General features: G+C 45.4%; 1 protein-coding gene across 2 annotated transcripts in view; it reads left to right on the top strand.

Moving 5' to 3' along the window:
• The window catches only part of RAI2 (retinoic acid induced 2), a 48,325-nt gene that overhangs the window by 15,468 nt on the left and 7,613 nt on the right, over positions 1–25,244 (top strand). Inside the window, exon 1 of one of the 2 annotated variants that reach the window (XM_027738307.2) lies at positions 735–814. The exons of the other annotated variant lie outside the window; for it this stretch is intronic. The gene's annotated coding sequence lies outside the window, so the exon portion shown is untranslated. Of the gene's footprint in view, positions 1–734; positions 815–25,244 lie in introns of those variants that run through there. 2 annotated transcript variants of the gene reach the window in all.

The raw sequence follows: 25,244 nt of genomic DNA, 5'->3' as shown, positions 1-25,244 counted from the left end.
AGCAGGGTAAATAGCTGAAGTAATATATGTATGGGGGTGAAGAAGGCTACCTGGTTTTATTGCCAGTTGATTGGAAGGATGTGCGTAGCTTGTGTGCATCCATTAATTAGTGAAGCAGTTGCTCCATGCTGGTATCAATAAAACCTTAATAGTACATGATATCAACCCTTGATTGCTTCCTTTTTTCCACATCCCCTTGTGAGGATGTGTGTGTATCAGTGCAGCTGTGCACTCTATACAGTGTGTATGTGCTGTGGCTGCCTGCATAAGAAAAGGACAGTAAAATAATTTAGTGGCTAGTTACCTCCCATGTGATTTTTTCGAGTGTTTATAAAAGGATCTTTGATACACAGCACTCTCTAATGTGCACAAAATAACCAGTGTTGTTTTCTTTCCTTTTCCTGAGATATAGTAACTCTTAAAATGGCTCCTGAGCAGGCTTTCCTAGGTACGTGTAGCGGTTGCAGCCTGATGGGTTAGCAACAACAACAACAACAACAACAACGAAAAAGGCTCTCCTTCGTTTCCTTTATATGCACATCATGCAGCTTTCCAAACAGTGCATCAAACACTGCCGGCTGGAAATTTCCAGGCCCATTTCCTGCCTGGTGCATGCTCATAAAGCAAGATTGTCTGTACAGTCCGTAGCTGCAGTACCGCAGAAAGTCAATAAAGAGCTGACCACCTCACCTCTATCAAAAGCAGTTGAGAAGCTCTGCCTCATCTGCCTTATTAAAACCACACTTGACTCCTGCAGAGAAACCTAGCTGGGAACCTTGAAGAGGAGGGCTAAAAAAAGGAGACTGAAATTGCAGTGAGTATTCTACAGCTAGGTCTTGCAGTAAGGTTAAAGAGTGCTTATTGTAAAATAAACCAAAAAGGCAGCTTCATTAAAACAAGGAAAATGCCTGCATTTAATGCAATGAACTTCTGACTCTCCCACCTACGGTACGGCACAGAGATAAGATGATTAGTTATTGCTGCAATGAGATTTAAGTAGCTCCCTAATGGATTTGTATTTTGAATTTAAATATGTGTATGCCTATATATGCATGTGTGTACATACTTAATATTTGCAAGAAAAGGCATGATGTAGAAATAGATGCAAGAGATAGAATTTATACTGCAAAATATATTTTAGTGTGAGTTTGAAAGGACGTTTGGGTTTTTTTCTTTCCCTTATATAAGAGTAATTGATTGAATGTTTGCCGAGCTTTTAGTAGTATCCACTGGGAATCCTCACCCCCACCTTACCCAGGCCCGGCAGCTTTTTCTCACCTTAAAATGAAAAAAGAGAGAACTTTAACAGAAAGATCATTGCTTTAGCTTAATATTGTAAGATTTCAGAGATTGAATTTTCTGATAGTAATGAAATGAACCCTGAGTTGTGCCATGAATTTGATTGCAGTTAATTTGATTTTTGAGATGCTCAACAAAGCTAGCCCATTAGCTTTAACTTCACATACCTTGGATTTGTACAAACTGGTGTTTTTATGTATGTATGGGTACAGATAAAATGAAAATCTCTCTCTGGTTGTTCAGTTTGTAGCAATTACTGTCAATGAGTAGTTACTAACTATAGTGCTATTGGAAGTAGTATCCGTTGAGTTGCTGACCAGTAATCCCACTATGTTTATTGCTTTGGTGGTATAGGGTTAGTTTTCCTTTTCACAAGAAAAAATATAGCTGAACATCTCAGCCAGGAGAGACACACGCAGACTCTGTCCTGCAAATTTTTCCAGTTCTCATTGATTCTAATGAGAGTAGTCATGTGAATAGCAGTGACTCTTGTCAGAAAGGACTTTTTTGGCTGAAACTCACAATTTCTGTTTATGTGATTTGCCTCCTCAGACTTCAGAGTGAATGTGCTCCTCTTGGTGTAGTATTTGCCAGGAGGCAATAACTGTGGGATGGGGCATTCCCCAAGGTGGTCCCAATGTCTGGTCTGTTCTCTTTACATGATTTATTCTTGGTCAGCAGTCAATAAGATGGTGGAAGATGTCCATTTATATATATGTGTGTATAAATAATACACGCTTCAGATAAGAAAGTATTTGGTGATGTCAGAAAACTAATAACACATGGCTACAGATAACTGAAATAATGTTATGGAGTTGATCATGTGTGGGAAAAACAGGAGGGGAATTATGCAGCTGGGAGAAGACTGGTGACTATAGGGGAAAAAGTATGGAGGATGCAGTTTCCAGAACAGGGGAGAAACAAGACCAGGAAGAGCAGGATGATGGGGGCATGCAAGTTGGGAGTGATGCCGGAAGTTCTCCAGGTGATGGGCAAAGGCTGAGCTGCCAAGGAGATAACTGTCATAAGCTGCTTTTGGGAGGTCCTGTAAGCAGGGGAGTGCAAAATCTCAACAGAAGTCAGGGGATATATGACTTCATGATGTGTGGAAGGGAAACTGCCCATAGATGGGAAAAGGGTTGGACACATGACTGGAGACAAGGCGTTTTGTCTGGATCTGTGCCACTGAAATACACATCAGCACTTGTGGAGCCAGGAACCTGTCTGTCTCCTTCCAGCTCCATGGTCCCCAGCAAACCTGCTAGAGGGTCGTTTCCTGGCTCCAACACAGAGGGGCCTGGGACAGCCCTGCTCCTCACTTGGGTTCTTCTGCCTGTGTCCCAGGGAGGGCTCCTGAAGGTCACAGCCAGCTGCCTACAGGAGCAAGACAGGGGTACAGAGTCCTGTCTGCCTAAAACATTCATGGTCTGGCCTGGGGTAGAGTGGGGCACTTGCACCAGGAATGATCTGAGAGGTCCCCAGTTTGGGCAGGGTGAGGAGCTGGGTACTAGGGTGTACTGCAGCAGGGAGCTGCTGTCCTTCTGCAGGATGCTAGCATGCCCACACCTTGGCAGCATCTTCTTGGATCCTGCCAAGTAACACTCCAGGAGTCTCCCTTGCTTACTACAGGGCAAGGAGAGGTTTTGTTCATAGCTTACTATTTTAGCGGGTTTGGGTTTTTTAATTCTTCTCTTTCCTTCGTGCTGCTTTTGGTGTCCCCATCTGAAGGCAATGTGCACAGTTATCTTGATCAGAATTAGGCAAACCCATTCAGCGGCAGAGGAAGGGGGAAAAGCGTTAAAGAGGAAGCACTGATGATCTCACCAGAGAGTCCCATAGTGACAAATTTAGTGCAGAAAATTGAGGGTGGGGACAGAAGCCTCATCTTTCTCTTCAGGGGGTGCTGAAACACAGTGCCCTGGAAGTGCTCAGGCATTAAAGCACTCTCTTGGCATGGAGCTGCCCAGTCATGCCAGCTTTTTTGTCCCACAGTGGACAGTGCTTGGTTTTCCATGGGAATATATATCCGTAGGCTCATTGCTACCAACCTGCACCTGGAGCAGCAGAGACCCATGCTCCCAAAGGAGAATGCGCCTTTCCCCGCGGCTGAGGCTGGAAGCACCATGAATCATCACCAAAAAGAATGATACAGCTTCCATACTACCACTGAGCTAGACTAATTCAGAGGCAGCATGTCCCATGTCTCTCAGCCAATGCTAGCCAGAAAGGAAACAATTTTACACATCAGCAATTTTTTATGATTAATAATATTATCCTGCCTTAATTGAAAAATGGGCTGGTGCCCTTAAGAAAAAATTAAGCTGGAGGAATTAGTATCTAACCTCTTTATAATGAATGCGTATTCTTACACACTGCATATTACTGGCAGTGCTTTTAGAAAGAATAGTGCTGTGTATTGTAATAAAAAATTGTCCCATGTTGTTTGTAGTTGCATGGCACCATTCTGTCTGGCTGACTTGGCTTTAAGAGCCTGAATGCTTGGGAAGAAGCAGTGTGAGGATGCCGAAATCCTTTTAAAGGGAATTTATGTACAAACAGGGGGATGATGTGTAGACTCCAAGCTCTGCTATCAGTTGTTATTGCTGAGAGATATTCACGGGGAGTCGATGCCAGACGGAACATTAGCCATTGCTGGCCTTGGTGCCTTCGTGGGAAGTCGGTCATAAAGTCAGTGAGGGTTCCTGTTTGCTGGATTTTTAAACACCAGTGAATCATTTTACGTAATAAAGCAGTTGTCGGGGTGAGTTTGTGTAAAGGTCTTTGTGAACCACTCTCTACCAAAACAAAGCTTCAGAAGGAGAGAGAGGCGATGCCGAAGGACAGGGAGATTTGTTATGCCCAGCAGAGAGCTGGCAGTTTGACTCTGCTGAGGTTTGCCAGGCACCCAGTGGGAGCAGGGAGCTGTTGCCTGCTTCTTCCCATCTGCCTGCGACTGGACGTGGTGCCAGAGACAGGGCGAGTCATGACTTCAAGGCATCAGGCTCCTTCCATGGGTCTGGCCCTGGGACTTTTGTTTTGTGTGAAGCAGCCCAAAGAAGCTGGGATTAAAGAAGGTAAGAAGGTCTGAGTCTCCAGTATGGACAGTCGGGGACAAAACAAAGTCATTAAATTCCTTTTGGCCATACTGCTGCCCTGGCATCACCCATCTCTCCTGCAGGTTCCTTGGAGGACTATTGCTTCAGCAGCAGACTCATGTACATGTGAGCGGTGAGCTCTTAAATCAGCTCTCATCAACTTAAATATTGCTTACCCAATTGCTTGAACATTGTGCGTCAAATCTCCCTGGAAATGTGCAGTGAAAAATTATGCCTGTGGTGGAATCACTGGTGCTTTCCAGTGTCCCTGGCCAAAAGAGTGCGAGGAGCCTCCCACTCGTCTCCATCCTGGAATAGTGGGAGGGTCCTCATGAAGAAATAAATACTCTCATGGTGCCATCTTCCTTGGAGGGCAACCTGCCCACAGTTTGGGGCTGTGGAGAGAGGAGGAGGGTCTGGGGAAGGAGCCAGGAGTGTCTGGATGGGAGGCACACTGGCTCTGTAGTGGTGCTGGGAACACAGTGGGGACAGCGCGGGCGAGGCTGTCCTTCCCTGTGCCTTCTTGGCCACAGCCTTTTGGACTGCGCCTGCCCAGAGGGGACCCACAGGATTCTGCCCAACCCTGCTGAGGGAGCAGTGGCAGGTGAGCTGGGACTGGTGGCATTTTCCTGGTGCCGTGCTGCATCCCTGATCTGTTGTCACTGCCTGTGTAGGCTGGCCTTGGTGCATCCTCACACCCATTCTCTGGCATCTCTAAATTTGTAGCCAAGGTCTTCTTAGCTACCTCTTCCTTTGTATTTCAGCCAGAGTCCCTATTAAAGCAGACAATAAGGAAGTCTGCATTAAAATGCTTCCTTCCATCCCTCCGTCCTCCCCTCCTCCCAGCCCCATCCTCCTTGTCCCTGGAGGAAATGCTTGTCTCTGCCAAGATCCTGCCTTGCAAAAGTAAACAATATGAAATTGCAATAAAATGTTTTGATTTGCTGGGCCTGACATTCAGAAGCTGCACAACAGAGACTTACAAAAAAGGATCTTCTATAGATAGCCAGTGTGAGAAAAAAATAAATCTCATTTTGGGCGTTATTTAGATCCAAGCATCAGGGCAGTGTGGTTGGAGAACAGCAGATTTTGTCGCCAAACCTGAAGGTTCTTAGGAGGTTTATACTGCAGCATCTGTCAGCAGCTTTCTGCCTGGTATCTGCGGGTGACTGGCCTATTGCACAGTAATGTCAATATTTGGGACTCTGTCTCTCTCTCTGTGTATATGCACTGTTGTTGCTTGACTGGGTGGTGCACTGAAAGCCTTCAGAAGGAAATAAATGAGCTGAAACTTGTTTCCTCAAGGGCTCTTCCAAATAATTCAGAAGAAGGCAAACTGAAATGGAGGTGTAATCCCTGGGACATGAGCTTCCTTGGGCGCTTGTCAGTTTAGCAGGCTGGGTAATCTGCGCTGTCATCAAGATTTGCAGATTAGCTGCAGTGAAGCTAGTTGGCTTTGACATTTCGTTAGGGAAGTTTTCCATAGTTTTTCATCCTCCATCTTGGTGCTGTGAAATACGGCTGATGTAGCTTTGTTATGCTTACACCTTCCAGCGTTCGTACAAGTTGATGCTGGGGCAGCAAACATCTTATCTGCTGAGGATTTTTTAAATCATCTCTTGTTTATGAAAGACTAACTGGGTCAAAGGCTAATTTTGGGAAGGATCTGCTTTCCCCAGCGCTAACTAATAAATTTTCATCTGGGTATCGTAAGTTACCCAGCTGTTATCTCCCGAAGAACGGATAAAAGCAAACGCTATTTATCCTATAATCTGCAAATATTTTGAAAAGTGAACCAGAATATCAATAAAATGGCTTATCATCAAGGTCTTGTAAGACTCTTAAGGACATCTATTTAGAAAGCAAAATGGAAAATTTAGAGGCAAGAACTGAGCAGATGAGGAGGGAATATGTACAAGTGACAGCATTGTAAATTGTCTGGGGGGTTCAAGGAACTGGGGAAGGACACTGTGTCCTGAAGTCCCTCTTTCTCAGAGATGTCTTTGCTGATAAGCACCAGTTGTTGTTCCTGGTGACAGTGATCGAGGGGGACAAGGCAAAGGATCGCTCTGTGGGCTCTTGCGATGGCGAGCAGAAATGGGTATGTGACCTGATTTATTTATGATGGCTGCATGTGCCCTCACTCTTCCTCACTTGCTGCAGAGGATGAGTCTGTCTCCTTGGAGCTTCAGTTGCTGTCCCCATTATCTTCTCCCAACCCTTTTCAGATGCCCCTCTGAAGACTTGCTGCCCCAAGGGCTGGGGCATGCAGGTGATGTGAGCTGGCACTGAAGGATGTGCTCCAGAGGCACGACTTGCAGGCCAGCTGGACACGAGTCCCTGCTGTGGAGGAGGGCTGCTGGCTACTGTCTTTGTGTGTCTGCATTCCCAAGGGCTGTCCCATTGCTTTCAGCTCGCCCAGCACCGCAGAGCGTGTGGAATGCCTGCTGTGGGACCTTGACTCTCTTGGCTCCCTAAGGTGGCCATCCTGAAGTCTTACCTTAGTGCTGTAGGGAAGAAGGGACTAATGGCCAGGGCAAGACTAGTGGGGACAGCCAGGAGGGATGTGTGGCACAAGGTGTGCAAGTCAGGAGTCAGCAGGGACACCACGTTCTGTCTTGCAGAGGGACATCCTTGTCCCTCTCTAGCCACGTTGCCTCCTCACTTCTGCCTCTCTCTCCTTCACTGGTGCTGTCTTGAATCCTTTGCTTCCCTGTCAGCCTCCTGTCCCATGGATATCACAGACAGTGGCATGTGGGCTCTGGTATGTGAAATCTGCCTTAACGCACTGCTTTGTACTTCTGTTGCAAAACCATGAGTGAAAGGCAAAGTTTAGTTTAAAAATTATTTACTGTACTCTACTCCACGTGAAAAATATAGAGTTAACATAAATGTTGGACTGCATATTTTAGGGCTTCAGTGATTTATCCATCAATTATGTCATTGTAAACTGAAGGTGAAGTTACACCTTCATAGGCTGGGATAGCAAATGATTGAACTGAATCCGTGCTGGGTACTTCTGCTTGAATTCATTTTAGTGAGACAAGAGGATACAATCAGCAGAAATGTCCTGGACTGGGCACCTTGCAACTGCATAGGTTGCTGTGGGGTAAAGCAGCAGTTCCTGTAGAATGTATTCCTGTGATCTGAAAAATGGAGAAATATTAAAATGTGAATTTGTATGTGTGTGTGCACACATGTGGACATACAGACACATGCTGTTCCTCTAGAAGGTAAATATCCATTTTGAATCTGAATATTGATGTAGCAATTTAGAAATAGCTTTCCAAGAGAAGGTGTCTGCACTGTTATATTTACCAGCATAATGAAATCAGACAACCTTTCAATCCATAAATCACAGTGCAATATTTGCCATTACAATTTCTATGGTTGTACTGAGCAAGCAACTCTATCCAAAGAATTTTATTAAATCAAAGTAATGAAATTGAAAATCTGTATTGACTCTTCTTTGACTCTTTCAGGTTCTTTTACATTTTGGCTGAGAATGTTTTGTTTGTTTTTCAGAGTCCATTTTCCTTAGTTATTTTATTTCTCAGATTGGAGGCTGTCTGTTAAATCGTTCAACCTTGGGGTGTAGATCTCAGGGTGCTCTCTGTGGTATTTACTGGCTGCAGCATAACTCACATTTTCTAATAATCTTCACTATTGTGCTGATTTGAAAATTTGAAGCACAAACTGGGTCTAAGCAGGCCACAGGAATTTGTGGTTTCAAGGCAACGATAAGAAATTTCTTAATGGCTTAATAATTGACAACATGCATTTAAAGTTGATTTTTGGTCATTGCAAGAAATGCTATTGCTTGGGAATGGCTTCAGTGTAATATTCTTTCCTTCTAGAAGACAAAGTGCAAGGGGATTTGTACATGGGAGTGATTGCAGGCAGAGAGTAGAATATTTTTCTTCTAGAACCTTACACTGTCCTCAATGTATTTTCATTCTGTACAAACAGCTCCTGCAATTTTAGCTGAGAACAGTTTTGCAGATCACACTGTGGAGATGCCCTGGGACTCCACTGCTTGCCAGTCACTTTGTTTGATCATTCAATCCAGACCAGACCTTCACAGCCCATGGAGGTCTGTGAAAGAGCATGGTTTCCCAAGTACACCTGTTTACATGACCTGGCTTTCTGTAGTATGATCAAGACTACATTAATTCTTCTCCAGCTTTCAGAGTTATGAAAATAGATCACTTCCTCAGCTGTGGTCAGAGGAATTTTTGATCCATCTTTGGCAACTATTTTAAAAATACAGTAGACATCCCTCAAGGAATTTTCTTTCTGCAAGCTAGGGGCACTGCACAGCAGTTCTTTATTTGTCACTGTTTTCTGTATCTTCCCTAACACTCAGTTTTCCACCACTTTTACTTCTGGGGTTCTCAGCAACTTCATTCATCTTATCCCTTGGATCAGCAGCTCTAGGGTTTTCTCCTCCAGTCACTTCTTCATCTTCCCTACAACAGTCATACATATGTTTGGGGTTTCTTTCGGTGGGTTTTTTTGGTGTTTTTTTTTGTTTTCTTTTCTTTTGGGGTGTGGGGGGGTTTTTTGGTTGGTTTTTTTTATTGCCCAGAACTGTCTGTGTCTTGTACCCTGCACCATCTCCGCTTTTCCCGGCAGCACTATGTGTGTCCCCAGAATTGGATCCCCCAAACTCTCTGCTGGTGCCACATCTCTGTGTGCTACCATTTCCTTCCTCTGCAGCTAGCCCTGGGAATAAACCATGAAGCGTGTCAGTGTAGTGACCTCTCTTGGGAGAATGTGTGAAGTTTGAGATGAATGGTGGTGTTCTGCTAGAAGGCGTTTGGTGACTGCTATCAAGTGGTCCTTTGATCTGGAGACAACTCGGAGGTCCCCACAGTTCTGCAATGCAGATGTCAGGAGCTCTGCATCCTTCCCTCTCTTTTTGCTCCTTTCTTCAGCTTTTTGGGGCGTGCTCAAGGTCTCCTTAGGATTGGTGTCTGACCTGCTTTCAAAGGTATCTGTATCACTGGTGTTGATCCAACAGAGCTCTGAAGCTGTTGCACCAAAATCCCACCAAGTTGAATGTAGGGCTTCACAACCTGTGGGACCTGATGTTAGGGCGAAATGTGTTTTTCTGTAAGGACCAGCAGCAGACTTCCAAGGCACTTGAGAAGAAGGCATTTATACCTACTTGAACAAACCCAAAGTCAACATTTTATAGCTTCTTATAGCTGTATTTCCAAGCAAAAGGGTTCCAGTGATCTCAGATCATCTGAAGAATGACGTGGCAACCCAATCTTGTAAATATGCTGAACAGCACTTATATTCAGAAACTTATGCTCACTCATCAGCACGATGATCATCTCTGGGTTAATAATAGCTCCTTTTTTTCTTCATTTATCGCCCAAATTTACTTTGTAATGGAAATTGTGCCTGTCACATGTTTAAAACAGATTTTCTCCACTGTACGTATGGAGGAAGGTAAAGGAAGTGATAAATCTCTAAAATGGAATATGATAAAATAAATCCTCTCTTACTAGGGGGCTAGATACTGAGCTTTTTACTCCTTTGAGGTCTTGATCTATAGCTGGCCCTGCTGACTTCTGCTGCATTGGGCCTCAAAGTGCCAGAAGCAACTCTCTTGCAGTCACACAGAACCCAAAAAACTGAGGCTGTAGATGACTATATCCAGTGAATAGCTGGTGTGCTGTCTGTCAGCAAGAAATAGATTGAAGGAACTAAAAAAAAGCAAACAAAAAGCAACCCCCAAAAAACTGGTAAAAAATGGCCATGTTTGAAAAAACTAAGTGAAAACTTCGTGGTTTTGAGAATTTATGACTTTCCTTTTATTGCCTTCAATAATCTGAAGAAAATCCATCACCCTCTCTCCCTGTTTCTGACACAAAAAATATTTTATGTTTAGTTATTTCCCTCTGTTAGCATCCAGTCGATAACAGGATCAAACTACCAACTACACACTTGTTCCTTTCCTCCCCTTTTTGCTGCTTTTTGGGTATGGGGAATAATTAACTGTGGATCATAGTGATGCAGCTGCTGTAACCTAATGTTTCCATCTCACCAATGCCCTACTGATGGATGGACAGTTGTTTGGCTTTCTGTCATACAGTCAGTGGGCTACATAGGAGCAGGCTCTGAACACCTCATCCCACTCCAGTGCAGTGTCAGGCATCCACTGGCTGTGGTTCAGCAGCAGGAATGACAGCTATTTCCCCACCTGTCCTCCTCCGTTGACCAAAAGAAAGGCAAAAGAGGAGGAAATCTTTTGTTCCTGGGGGATGAACCACTCCAGCAGCAGCCACAGGATGTGGAGCGGATGCTTTCTGCTTACAGTCCTTCCTGCTCCATGATAGATAGGCTTCAGCTAAAATAAACTAGTATTCTGTGAACCTTTGAAGTGCTTTCGTCTTCTGATTCACTTCCCTGTCACCTAGCGGGCAGTGTGATGCCAAAGGATGTTGTTATTGCATCACATGGACGTGCTCAACCATTCAGGCCATTCAGCCTCCTACACCATTTCCCACATGAATGGCAGCTTTGCCTCTCCTGACCAACTTCTTCCTTTATTTTGGCATTTTCCAAGACAGTGGAAAGCTAGGACCATTGGAAATGCACAGAGACTGGTGCCACTCCAGGGCTCTGAACGTCCCTCCCTGCTTGCTTTCTTTGCAGATTATTTGTCTTAGTAGAAGGATCTGGGAGCAGTGCCGTGAAAACAGGTTCCCTTCTCCTCCAGCCACTACACAGCACAGGAGAGTGGCCTCTCAGGGCGAGCTGGAGTGCACATGGCAGTGCTCTGTGTCAGACGGACCACCATGATTGGAAATCATATTATTATTCTTGATTTTACATCATACCATTAAAGAAAATCCTGATGTTATAATGCTCTGTGTTCTCTTTTCTATACCTGAAATTGCCAATTACGGGTATTTGTGACAAGTCAAAAAAACCCAAAAGCCCAAGTGCCTTTTGAATGAAATTGCCCAGAGGCAATTTCTGTTTTCTTGAATCAGTCCAAACACTCTAATTTGATAATGTTGAGATTTTTGCCCTCCAAACAATACAATTCTTTTCATTTTAATTAAAGAATTTTTTCCGTTGCACTAGACTGATGCTAAACTGGCGTCCCTAAATCTTCTTATGCTGTAAGTAGCAGTGACCCAGATAAACACATTTAAAAATGCAACTATTGAAACTACAGTATGTTGCCTTTGTAAGATGCAGCAAGAGAAAGACTAAAATAATTCTGTACATTTACAAGCATAGCAAGTAGCATTATATCATTAAAAGCAAATTAATGGATCAGTTTAAATTTTTTATATTACATGTGCAAATCTGTGTGAAATCAGTGTTGTTTAGTTTGGAGTCAGAAGCTTGAAAGTCACAAAGAGACCCATGAAAAAGAATCACTTCTTCCTTTTATGTATGTCCTTTTGCAGCATGGCAAGACCTTTTGAAAAACAGGGGATAACTGTGTTTAAGAATGCAGCCACACAGAATCAGGACCATATAGGCAATGAGGACAAGTTGCATTTCTGTTCTCCTTGGTGCCTGAGTTTTCAACTTTGGTGGCTTTCTGATGTAAAGTCTGGGCTCTCGTCCCAGCCAAACCCACGCGGTACCCACTGCCCGTCTAAAGCCAAGGTCTGGAGAAGACACTGGTTCTTCTTCACTGGCTGTATCAAGGGCACAGATGTTGCCAAAGGGCCTTGTTTGGCACTATATAGGTAAACCCTTTCTAGGGTCCCAAAAATTGATTGATGAAATAAGGGTATGCTGCCCGTTGTTCCAGAGGCACATTTTGTGTGTCACTGTGTGTACGAGCACTGCCCAGGATGCTCTGGTATCAACTTCACGCCGCTGTCAGAGCTTGCTCCAGCTGCCTTGGTCAGATCTGATGGCATGTTTACTACTGCTGCTCCAAGAGCGAATGCTTCAGCCCAAACTTCTGGTAACTATTGCCCAAGTCACAAACAGCATGGAAGAAATTGATGGAGCTCAGGAGTGTTCAGCCCAGCACTGTGTGACGGCAAGCACCAGTTCCTGTGGCTGCTAGATAGGGAGAGCTGGGCGCCAGTGGGGCAGGCTGTGGGGTGTCCCTCGCACCCCATAACTTGCTCAAACACAGACCTTCCCACCACTTTTGGATTTGCGGGTTCTTTTAGGCATTGGCGTCAACTGTGTTTACACAAGGAAGAAATATATGCTATCGGGAACAATTGGATAATAAACAACCTTTAATTAGTGCTGAAGACACGCAGGGACCTAATCCCTCAGTGCCTGTTTAGACAGCTAAACCCAAACAGCCGGCCAGCAGCACCCTGTTGCCGGCATCTCCCCAGCACTGTGTCCATTCCTGCTGCTGCTGCCGCGTTGGTGGCTTTGGTGCCATCACCACAGGGGTGGTGTGTGCCTGCCACTCCTGGGATGCTCCTCTGCCCACCCCTTGGCCACTGTCAGCCTGTGCCAGTGGCTGGGTCCTCGCAAAAGCTTCACCCAGAGCAGTGGCCAAGTTGGCCTTAATCACTGTAAGGACCAGGTAGAGTTTACCGGGTGTTAATTGTACTGGGTGATTTGGGATCTTCAAAGACCCATGCCCCCTTTAATTTATTTTTGGTAGCAGCATGCTCTCCTGCTTACTCTGGTTAGCATTAAGCTGTAAAATTGCTAGTGTCAGACAAAAAGTCAATGGATTTTAATGATTCTTCATGCTTTTGCATCATGCTGCGGGAGCCTTTCCACTGGACATGGAAGATGCCTGGGGATGGTAAGGTGGGTGTGTGCCAGGACCCATTCTCCATGGCCACGTACCCTAGGAAGCTGTGGGTGCTGGCACTGACCTCACCAGTGAGGTCCAGCCAAGGGCCTGTGTCCAAACAGAAGCAAGTGCTATGCCCAGCAGCTGACAGCTGGCTGCCATCCCTTGAGATTACTGAAGTTAACCTGCATGAAGTGTTTTCTGGGAAATGCGTCCTGTGAAGATGGCCCTTTTTGTTGTATGAGTCAGACATGGAAATGCAAGTTGGTTGTTGCAGCCTGACCTGTCCTTCCCATTGGAAAAATTGTTGATATTGAGTTTAGGGCAACTCTCTTGCCTTCTTGTTGTGGAGCACATCTTGACAGAGTTTATGTTCACCTACACCTGCTTGGTGGTCACCCTCCCTAGGGTGGCTGTGGCCAGCAGCTTTCTGCTCGGTTTCTTAACTATGGACCATGATACCTTTTAGGGGAGGATTCAGTTGGGGTCACAAAAGGTTTGTGCTTGCCAGGGGACAGCTGTCTCTTCTGGTTTGGTTTGTACTGCCCAGATGTTTACCCAGCTCAACCAACAGTTTGGCACATGAGCACCTCCACTGACAGGCAGTAAAAACATAGGTTTTTCTTGATTGCTGCCTTAGCTCTCGGGGTTTCTTGTGCAACCCCTGTAGTGGTGTGGCTTGTTCCTGCTATGCATCTCGTATTGCAGACGCCTCTGGTTTCCCTCAGCCACCATCCTGGGCAAAGACAGGCCAGCAGTGGCCCCTGGGAGCCCAGTGGCCTGGCATGCACTGCCTTGGTACCTCACAGACCACCCATCCCTGCGTGTGCAGTGCCTGGACAGGACAGCCCACCTGGAGCCATGGAGTTTCTTGGGGCAGTGTGGCACAATCCCACATTTTGCATGCAGGAGGAACCGAAAGGTGCAGCAGCCCCTCTGTTCAGCAGTGGCTTTACCCCCTGAGCGTGGGGCAAGTGTAGGTGCTGACCATCTCACCGGAAGGGATGGAGGAGAGCTTTTGCAGGTGGCATCTGCCCTCCCCCTTTGCCAACAGCAGGCTCTTAAATGAGCATAGTTGTTTTCTCTAACACCCCACCAAGAAAATACTGAATATTTTGTGCTTCTTGGGTGCTCTTGCTGTTTCTATCTACAAGGAGGGGTGTCATTTTTGTAGCTTGCTACCAACATATGGATTTGCCTGAGGCAAGACAGGCGCGTGCTGTTTCTCATGACTTATACAGGCTATAGGCAGTTTTCATTCCCTGAAATTACTGCGTAGTTAAAACTATTTCCTCCTTGTTTGCTAATCTCCCAGGCTCTGTTGGGTTATCAGCAGGTACTTGGTGATGCAGTAGTTCAAGCCCTCAGTCTCCATCTTTGCTCTTTTGACCAAACCCAGTGCACCCACACTGAAACAGTTGGAAAGGGTCAGCCATCCTTTGGATGAGTTGTTAAAGAGCTGCATGTGGAGATGGGGAGGGTTGGACAGGCTTGGGTGGCACCCCGAGGCTGTCCCCATTCCTGGGGGCATGTCTGGTGGTGGCCCTATCGTAGTGGGAATAGCACTGATGTTGGTGCAATCTCATTGTATACCCAGGCTGAGGGAGAAGAACTACAGGCATTGCCCGTGGCATTGGACAGGCATGGGGTGGAATGAGTGGTAAAAGCTGGTGCCTAAGGGAAGAGAGAACTCAAAATGGTTAAGCCTAGGAGCAGCAATGCTGTGGCAGTTCCCCACCCCCGATTCTGTACAAGGACATTGTTAGCTCCACCTACATCAAAAGCGTAGCAGGAAAATATATCATTGCCTGAAACAGAATATACACAAAGCAAGAGAGACAAAAGTGCCCTCAGACCCCCTCTCTCAGAATTGCCTCCCAAAAGGGCTTCGATGGGGCTGACCTTCCCCTCAGCCTGTTCTTACACTGCTCCTGTATTTGCATTAGCATGGGAGACAAGGAGAAACAGCCTCAGGTCCTATCCTCCTGTTATTACAAGAATAAACTAGGACATGGTACAGCCATGGAGGCTTTTATTTGTGGGTTATTTGTTTGGCTTTCCTGAAGGAAGAGCTTGCGAGAAGTATGTTCTTCCCTAATAGAGCATCACCTTACATTTTCATGGCAGACAGTCTGCTCTGTCTGCTGAGGTGACCTGAAGAATGAAGAAGATTGACAGCAAAAAAAATTTACTTCAGAGCTGCACCAGGTTTTTTGGTTTTGTTTTTTTTTTTCTGTTAGTTTTCTTCTTCTTTATTTTTTGTTTCCTTTTCTTTGTTGTTGTTGGTAAAGGAATGAAGCTATGCAGTTTTCTTCTTTCACTGTCTACAATCCATGTAGCAAAATGCGATTCTTTGAAGAACCGACCGTGTGAGGAATTCATGCCAGGCTGCAGCCCTGTGTGCAAGGACCTCTTACATCCAGAGCTTCATGGACGTGAAGCAACATCACCTCACCAGGATAGCTGAGCCATAGTCATACTGCAGAGTGTTGTTAAACTGCTTCCTTAGGCTGAGCTGAACAGCCAAATACAAAATCTCCCAGTCAGATTTATTGGAGTGGCCTGGTGATGTTCCCCAGAGGACTTACGATCTATGGTGATGGATGATGCCGATCCATTAACGTAGTAGTCTCTGGGAAAGATATAATTGTCGTTCTGCATTCTGCAGTTTCCCGAAGTTTTTCTGAACATGTAATAGCCCGCATCGCAGCGGAAATTGCTGGTGAAAAATGCTGCACTAAATATGTCAGGAACTCTATATCCTACAGCAGCACACTCCTCTTCTGGAACCATGCAGCCATCATTAAGATAGGGGAGGTGATGATAACAAAATTTGGTATATTGCGCTCATCATGATGCATGTTGTCTCCAAAGGTCTGATGGAAAAGTGTGGGCAGGACTGACCTTGTTTCCTCTTGCAATATGCATCTGTGAAATACGTTCATGTTGACTTGTTCATAGAATCAGGAAAATAATATTTACTTTTACCTGCAATAGCAGTGCTATTCTTACAGTGCTGGTTGCCCTGCCTGCATGTCCTGAAATACAACCATTTTCCTCTGGGTGGTCTGAGTCTGGATCCCTGATGACAAAGAGCATTATTACTTTTTTGTGTAATCTTGGCATAGTTTGGAATAGTCTCACCTCCATGCATTGCAAGCAGTGTGTCGGTCCAAGCTGGGATACCCAGTTGGAGAAGACTGCTTTGAACTGGCTGAAAGATCTTGGTTCGTGGAGCATCAAATCAATCAAATTAGACATTAATATTCACACTTAGGCAGACTATATGTGCTCCAGCAGCAGAGAAACGTGACGGAAGGGGAATAAAAGGCACACTGGAGAAATGCAAACACAAGTAGTGGCCAGCAGCTAGACTGAAAGGGAAGGCAGCCCCATTCCACCTCAGTGAGGATGTGCATGGATGTGAGCCCACTCATCCTCATGAGTGATTGCAGCAGTAACTAGAATCCAACCTGAGGTCTTTGCTTTGTGCTAGTCATGTGCCAAAATGATTGCTGCCCATTACACATCACAGTCAAATGGATGAGGCAAAAAGCATTAGAGAAGAAGTGCTTGCATTTATGCATGTGCATGTGGGGCATTTGTAGGCATTACAGGTAATGCAATTTATTGGAATCTGTAATTGCTGAAAGACCTCAACAAATTAGAGAGATGGGCAATCACCAACCATAGGAAGTTTAACAAGGGCAAGTGCTGGATTCCAGATCTGGGGTGGGGCAACCCTGGATGTGTACATAGACTGGGGAATGAGATGTTGGAATGCAGTGCCACAGAATGGCACCTGGGGGTCTTGGTTGACAGCAAGTTGAATATGAGTCAGCAGTCCCTGGCAGCCAGGAGGGCCAACTGTGTCCTGGGGGGCATCAGTCAAAGCATCGCCAGCCAGTTGAGGGAAGGGTTTTTCCTGCTCTGCTCTGCACTGAGGTGGCCTCACCTTTAATATTGTGTGCAGTTTTGGGCACCACCATATAAGAAAGATATGAAGTTAATAGAGAGTGTCCGAAGGGATGGTGAAGAGTCTGGAGGTGAAGCCTTATGAGGAGCAGCTGAGGTCAGTTGGTCTGTTCAGCCTGGAGAAGAGGAGGCTGAGGGGAGACCTCATTGCAGTCTGCAACATCCTCACAAGTGGAAGTGGAGGAGCAGGTTTTGATCTCTTCACTCTTGTGACCACTGACAGGACTCAAGGGAATGGCATGAAGCTGAGTCAGGGCAGGTTTAGGTTGGATATTAGGAAAATGTTCTTCACCTAGAGGGTGGTTGGGCAATGGAACAGGCCCCTCAGGGAAAAGATCACAGCACCAAACCTGACAGAGTTCAGGAAGCGTTTGGACAATGCTCTCAGGCATATGATGTTATTCTTGGGGTGTCCTGGGCAGGGCCAGGAGTTGGACTTGATGATCCTGATGGGTGCTTTCCAACTCAGTATCTCCTGTGATTCTGTGATTCTATGATAACTTGGACTGGTTGACTGAACAGCAGTAACCTCAGTGGCACTGAGATGTAACATGACCTATTTTCAGTATTTTCTGTTATTTACATATTATTTGTGGTCAGAGTCATCTGTCAGAGGCATATTTCACACCAGTCGAGGGGCTTCTAGGAAGACAAAATTGGTCTTTGTGGGTGAAAACACGTTGAAAGGTTGTGAGGTTTTCTCGTTACATCCATCAGCACTGTCATGCTGCCTCTCATGCTGGGTGTTATTTTGAATTCAGTCAGAATTCATCTGACATCTCGTGCATCACAGCACGATGGAGAGAAGAGGTCAATTCTCTGCCCCTCAAAGTCAAACCAGGAAACACACTTGGTACAAACGCTGTGATGAAAGCGTGTGTAAAAGGATGTGAGATTCAAAGAAAAAAGTGCTGCATTTTTTCTCACATTACAGGAGTCTTACATTTTTCGGTCTCTTTTAAACAAAATCCTTGCAACTGCTTAAATATTTTGCAAGGATAAAAATGAGGGACTTTTTTTGCTTGAAGGTTTTTTTCCATCCGCATATTAGAGATAGGGTGGTGCATGAGTACTTGAAATCTGCTATGCGCATACTTTCTGCTGAGAGTTAGAGCCGTCATGTAGCTGATTAAATGTTGGGCTTGGTTTATCGAAGTGATGGGGTGGGAGAGGAGGAGATTCAGTCTAATAAATCTGAAACTATGAGCATAGGCTTGATCTTGAAGTGGCAAGGTGATGCAGCATTTGGTTACTTATGCTAGTGGGGAAAGATGAAGTATTAAATAACCACCGTTTGTACAGGGAGAGGGGAAGACTCCTCTACCCTTTTACTCCTCAGGCAGCACCGCAATACTCCTGCACCTTCATCTTTGCCTGTGCTCCCAAGTGAGATCCTGTCCCACAAGGGAAAATAAGCTCATGAGTGTGTTGTTGATCCCCAGCTCTTTGGCCCATCCCTAAATCTTGTCATTTGGGACAATATCTGTGCTATGAGAGTCATCAGAGCTAGGGGCAGGAGAAAGGGTTTGCCCTTTCGGCCCACCATGGCAACCTGGGTGACACATGTAGATGTGGTTCATCACATGCATGTCCTTACCCATGTTCTTAGATAGGAGCGTTCGTAAATCACCAGAAAGGATCTGCAAGCTGGAAGGTTCAGTTTTTCATTTAGTTTTGCTTTTCTTCTCATTATTTATTTATTTAAACCAGGCTATATTAGGACAATGAGAGGTTATGTGAAAATGTGGCTTTCAGTTGATTTAAGATGAGTTACAGAAGTGTTGGAATTTGCTATTCTAACCCCCATGGCTTTAAAATATAATAAAACTGGTATCTACTTGTTCTTCCTTTCTGTCTCAAGAAGGTCCAGAAAGCAAGACAAGCTTAAGGGGAGTCCCCTTAGCATTGCTGAGTTTAGCCCTATTCTGGCCCTGTCTGCGCCAACAAAAAGTGTTTTTTAACTGGAGCTGGGGTGCTGTAAGGAGTATGCAGGAAGGGGTTTGCAGTGAGTCTGAAGGCCTGGGTCACTGGGGGCATATGTGATACTGGTGGCACTTTGCTTCATTTATGGGGTTTGAGCTGGTGAGGCTGGTTTACTCCTCAAGTCTGGAGTGCTTCACTATTGCAGCTAGTTGGGAGACAGACAAAGTAGTCAAAACCATGTTGATATAATGGGGAAAAGTCAGATGTTTTGCCTGCAAAAGTGCCGGAGCAGCTTAAGAACTGATTTTTAATTTTACCTCACTAATCTGTCAGCTGAGACTTGGTAACTAGTCCATGGCAGGGTCCCTGTCTTTTGTACCAGGAGCAAGACAGATTCACATAAGCAAGAAGAGATGGGCAATGGATGGCAGCCTTTGCCACACTGATACCAGTTCTCATCTGGATGTTGGAAAAGATCAAGTGAGTGTAGTAAAAATATCTGTGCCTGGGATCAGTGGTGAGAGTCAGGACAAAATAGTGAGCCTAGTGTCTCAGATCAGTGAACAAACCTCCACTGGGAAACTAATGATGCTTTGAAGTCGTTTCACTGATATCAAACTTGGAAATCCTTTGTAAGAACTGAGATGCTTTAAGGGCTGTTTAATAAGGCACTTGACTGGGAAAGGAAAAAATATTTTATTAGGCTGACACTGAGTGCTTTTTGTTTCGGGTTTTGGGGGAAGCAAGGCTGGCAATTATGTTTAATTGGTACCCTTTTCCTCTTGTTATCATTGGTGTATTGATTGCTGGGAAAACAAAATGCATGGGTTTTAAAATTTACTGTAAAGCAAGGGCTCTCTTGTTTGTTTTGTTTAGCTCTGTGTACTCAAACCAGCTCATTTTTCTTTGCTTTGCTGGCGAATATAATGTTTTGATTGAAAGCGATACTAAATAATCAGTTAAATGGGATATTTAATGACAAGAAAAATTCTTTAAAATATTTTTTCCCATAGGAAAATCATGCACTTTGAGCCCAAGAATGCTAGCATGAGTCTGCATTCTTCCTATGATCTTACTACAAAAGTAAATACATCGGTGCACAGTGTGTGTGATAGCTGTGGAGGTTAAGGTATAGTAAATCTCAGGAGCTCTGATGCAAGATAGATCCCTAGAGTAAGTTCCATTTTTCCCCTCATATAATTTTAATTTAGACTTTCTGAGACTCTCAATCCATTGTCAGTTTGCCTTCCCTGTGGGAAGCTGACCTCCTGTATGCGAGGAGAACCTGGTAGATAAGAGTAGAGTGGTGGATATTGTCTATGTGGACTTGAGGAAGGCCTTTGTCACTGTCTCCTGTAAGATCCTCAAGGACACACTGCTTGATGCGGGGGCTGGATGAGCACAAAGTGGATTGGAAACTGGCTGAATGGCCAGGCCTAGATAGTGGACATCAGCAGCACAAAGTCCTGCTGGAGGCCGGTGAATAGTGGTGTGTTCCAGAGGTCAGTACTGGGTCCAGTCCTGCTCAACCTCTTCATTAATGGTGTGGATGATGGGCAGAGCATACCTGCAGAAGTTTGCAGATTGCACAAAACCAGCAGGAGTGGCTGTTACATCAGAGGGCTGTGCTGCCATCCAGAGGGACATCAACATGTGGGAGGAATGGGCTGACAGGAGCCTCATGAAGTTCAGCAAGGGGAAGTGCAAAGCCCTGCACCTGGGGACAACTCCAGGCACCAGTACATGCTGAAGGCTGCCCATCTGGGAAGCAACTTGGCAGAAAAGGACCTGGGGTGTCCTGGTGGACACCAAGTTGACCACGAGCCACAAAGATGATGGGCTAGAGTATCTCTCCTGTGAGGAAAGGCTGAAACAGTTCAGCTGGGAGAAGGAAAGGCTCAGGGAGAATCTCATCAGTGCACAGAAATACCTGAAGGGAGAGTGCAGAGGATGGAACCAGGATCTTTGAAGTGGTGCCCGGTGATAGGACCAGAGGCAACGGGCACAAACTGAAACACAGGAGGTTCCCTTTGAATATCAGGAAGCACTTTTTCATTGTGAGGGTGACCAAGCCTTGGCACAGGCTGTCCAGGGAGGTCATGGTATCTCCATCCTTGGAAATGCTCAAAAACCATCTGGCCACAGTCTGGGGCAGCTAGCTCTAGTTGGCCCTGCTTGACCAGGGGGGTTGGACCAGGTAACCTCCAGAAGTTCCTTTCAGCCTCAGTCCATCTGTGATTCAGTGATTCTGAGTGGTGCTCAGTGGGGCTGAGAGATGGAGAGGAGAGTGCAGCAGGACTTTCCCAGGAACAAGCCGCTTTCCAGTTTAGCTTTTGGGAAAGTGCTGCAGAAAAGATGCACCCCCAGGGCTATGCAGGGAGCACCTTCCCATGGCAGGTGCTCAGGGCAGGAGTGTGATTGCTGGGCACTGATGTGTCTGTCCCAACACAATGCTGGAGCCACTGACATTCCCGTCCCAAGGGACTACATCATGCTTTGGAAGGAGACACCTGCGCACTGCCAACTGCATAGAGGGAAAGCTGATTTAAACTGGTACTTCTGCAGTCACAAAAACACTAACTTGTCTCCCCTGTTGGAACAGAAATTTGACCACGAAAGCTGCACTGAGTCAGAAGCACCTGCTGGGTCAAAGGGACGTCACTGAACCAGGTGGCACATGACTCAGCAGTAATTATGGCTGGCAAATTTATATTTGTCCTTCATGTGTCAGGCTTAATACATCAGATTTCTGTGCACTGTCTCCACCTTGAAGCATGTGTTCAGCTTTCTGGAGGCTAAGTGAGCTGATGCTGTTCAGGTGTTTCTGTACTATACCAAGGACAAAAAATAAACCGCCATTGGAAAGGTTTTATTTTCATAAACTTGCTGCAAGGTTCCTCCAAGCATGACAGTTTAGAGACCCCAGGAACTGGGATACACTGCAGATACAAGAAACTGGAAGATTTGGCAATAGCAAGATCAATCTCAAATATTTTCAAGGGAAGAGAAGGTTTGGGAAGGGAAGGTTTGGGAAGGTTTGGGAAGGTTTGGGAAGGTTTGGGAAGGGACGGGAAGGGAAGGGACGGGAAGGGAAGGGAAGGGAAGGGAAGGGAAGGGAAGGGAAGGGAAGGGAAGGGAAGGGAAGGGAAGGGAAGGGAAGGGAAGGGAAGGGAAAAGGCCTCTGACAGTACAGTGGCAACTGCAGTCTCCCTTACGCTTGGCATATGTCACAGTTTCCACTGCCAATATAAGGGGTTTTGTGAGGCTTTCAAATTGGATATAAAAATTCACTACAGGTTGAAATTTGTCAGGCAAATGTTCTGTTCCTTCCACAGCATTTATTGTCTGTCTTGTATATATTGCCCTTGGGAGTAAAGACACTGGTTTCAGGCCCATGACAGGATTGTTTTTTTCAATTGTTCTGATTTGTTTTTAAATGAGGAAAAAGTGAGTTCTCTCCTCCCTGGAATGGATTGCTAACTACAGGCTGTTGACAACAGCAATACAGTTAGCAAATATATGACTCTAACATGCTCTTTGCAGGTGATTAGCCTGTGCAATAGACAGACTGCCGTGGTATTTATTCAACTGAACTATTTAAAAGACCAGAGTAGGATCAGTTAGTCAAGTCCCTGCATTTGAGAACGATCATGCTGTGTGCCGAAGCAGTGTATACATATTGTCAGTGTCCCATCTATAACGTGCTATTTTGCACTGCTGTAATGATTTCCTTTCCCTCTCATTCCCCCAGGGCTTAACAGCCTGGATAGAAGCCTTGACACAAATAGCTTTTCCTCCTGGAAGGAACCATAATGCAATGGTGGAAAATAAGAGTACCTGTTGCATGAGCTGCATTGGAGTCTTGTTATTTCTCTGGTGTCTCTTGAAGTTGTCTGATGAGATGCTTATTTTAACTGTTCCTTGGCAGTGTCCAGCTCATCCTCCGTGGCGTAGCTTCCATAGAGTGAGAAGTAACATTGGGCAGTGCTAGGTGCATGGTGAGCGGAAGAGGTTGTGCAGAGTGGTGGGCAGAAATGTCTGTGGGTGTAGCTTTCATACTGGCAGGGAAACCCCAGTGTAGCCTTCCCTTCTCTCGCTTCTTGGTACCAGAATGAATCCTGCCCATCTTTCTTTCTAGTGCCTTTCTCTGCTTGTCCTCAGTTGATTTTGAATGGTGCCTCCTAAATCTTAACAGGGCATTCCTGGGTGTTGGCGTCAAGGGAATGAGGCAGAAGAGGGTAGGGCTAAACCAGGATGCTTCCCTGGTGCCCCATGGAGCAGACAGAGAAGTGCATCCCCTGTGATTCCCCTTTTGTGATGACCAAGAGGAGTCATTGAGTCCCTTTTCTAGAGGCAGTGTGTGAAAGGCTGCTTGCCTTAGGAAATGTCCTGTAGGTCTCCTTTGCTCTGCCTGGCCCTACCTTGGAGAGCCCTTCTGCAAGCAGAAGGGGAACAGGGCCCACTGTCCCTCCTGGTGCCTCTGCACTCAGCTGATGTGTTGGGGAGGTATCAAATGCAGCACCACAAATGGTGCAACACAAGGAGGAGGCAAGTTCACCATTATCTCTGAGTTGGTCATTCCTTTGCCCTTTGGTGCTTGAGGTTTACACTACTAAAAGGGTATATGGGGTAGCCAGCATTGGCAGTCCCAGGTACCTGGATGAATAGATGAATCAATGGGAAATATGGGAGGCAAACACTGCTGAACTCATCTGTGGTTTGCATGTATGGGAGAGCCCACCCATGTGTTATTTGCATAGTAACAGTTCCATGTATTTAGTATATGAAAGCTCAGTTCATTTAAATACATTTTTTCTATTCTAGCAACAAAACATCACTAATAATATGGTGAAGCCTTTGTATATGGCTGAAACTATAGAGACCAAAATTTGTAGGATGGAAGACGATTTGTTGCTGGTTGGTCTGTGTCGATATGTGTCCTCATGGCCCACTTGTGTATTTACAGCAAAAGGATGCAGAAACATGGGTTGAGCTTCGGCTGCTGAGACAGCTGAGGGTGAGCAGGCCCAACCCCGAGCTCCTTCAGAAACCCGTGTGCCAGTAGGGCACGGGTTGGGCGTGTGGTTTCGTGTTGCACCAAGGGTGATGGGATGTGTTGCCATGCGGTGGCAGGAGCAGCCTGATGAGGACTGGGCCGTGCAGGACCCAGTATGATGCTCTGGTCAGGTGCAGGCCATGGAGATGCTTGGCAGCTCTGCTGGCCTCCTGAAGGTGAGACGTCCCTGTCAGGGCTGCTCTCACCACAGCCCTTGTTAATGGCCTTCTGCAGAGCAAAAAATAAAACATTGCTTCTGGCAGGAGGATCAGCGACATTAAGCAGTGAGTTTTGGGAAAACATTGAAGTCCAAATCCAACCATAATTTTGTCCCCAAGCTGCCCAATTAAGTCAGATTTCTAATTTTCTGTTTGTTACTGTGTTTATACTGAAGGAAAACCCTATTTTTCCAGGAGATACTGCGCCAGGCATCCCACTAAGGGAGCATCGTAGTGTGCACAGTATAATTTGAGTTCTGTGTAGATAGTGAGGTATGAGCCATGGTATGGATGAGCAAGCAGAGCACAGGGGTCTCTGTGTATGGTGCCATGCTGTTGCCCCACAGGAAGGCACCCAGCAGCCCTGAGAAAAGTCTGTTGCACAGCCATCAGCAGGAGATAAAAAAATAAGCTAGAGTGATCACTAGCCTTTCATGGCATTTTTGTATAGCTAAGATACCATTTCCTGTACAGTTACACACATCATTGCATAGTGCCATGAACTTAACTCTTATCAGCACTCGATAGGAAAGCTTGGCTTATTTACAATAGGGCTCATTTCAGTATTGCAAGCTTCTTTTCAATTAAAACAAACACCAAAATAAATATAAAATAGATAAGTTGGGAAAGTGAAATTAATTGATTTTCCAGCACTGAGGTATGGTAGACAAAGGAAACTTAAGGCACTTTCACTGGATTATATTACCTTCTTTCATGTATATTAGGGATGTGAAACTTATTTTAAAAACTGGATAACTGAGTCATTTGTGTGTAGTAAAGCAGCAATTTTAAAAGACTCCCAAAAAACCCTGAAACCTAGCACATACTTCAAGTTAATTTTTATTAAAGGAGAAATATAGTGTAGCTATCATTATTAATACCAGTACTAAAAATTGACTTTAGTTTCAGTCATTTCCATGTTG

The sequence above is a fragment of the Pipra filicauda genome, unplaced genomic scaffold (genome assembly GCF_003945595.2).
Source record: "Pipra filicauda isolate LSUMZ 115617 unplaced genomic scaffold, ASM394559v2 scaffold12_size5214236_pilon, whole genome shotgun sequence".
NCBI classification, from domain to species: Eukaryota; Metazoa; Chordata; class Aves; order Passeriformes; family Pipridae; genus Pipra; species Pipra filicauda.
Note: the sequence above shows the minus strand (reverse complement) of the source record. Positions and strands in the feature narration are given on the sequence as shown.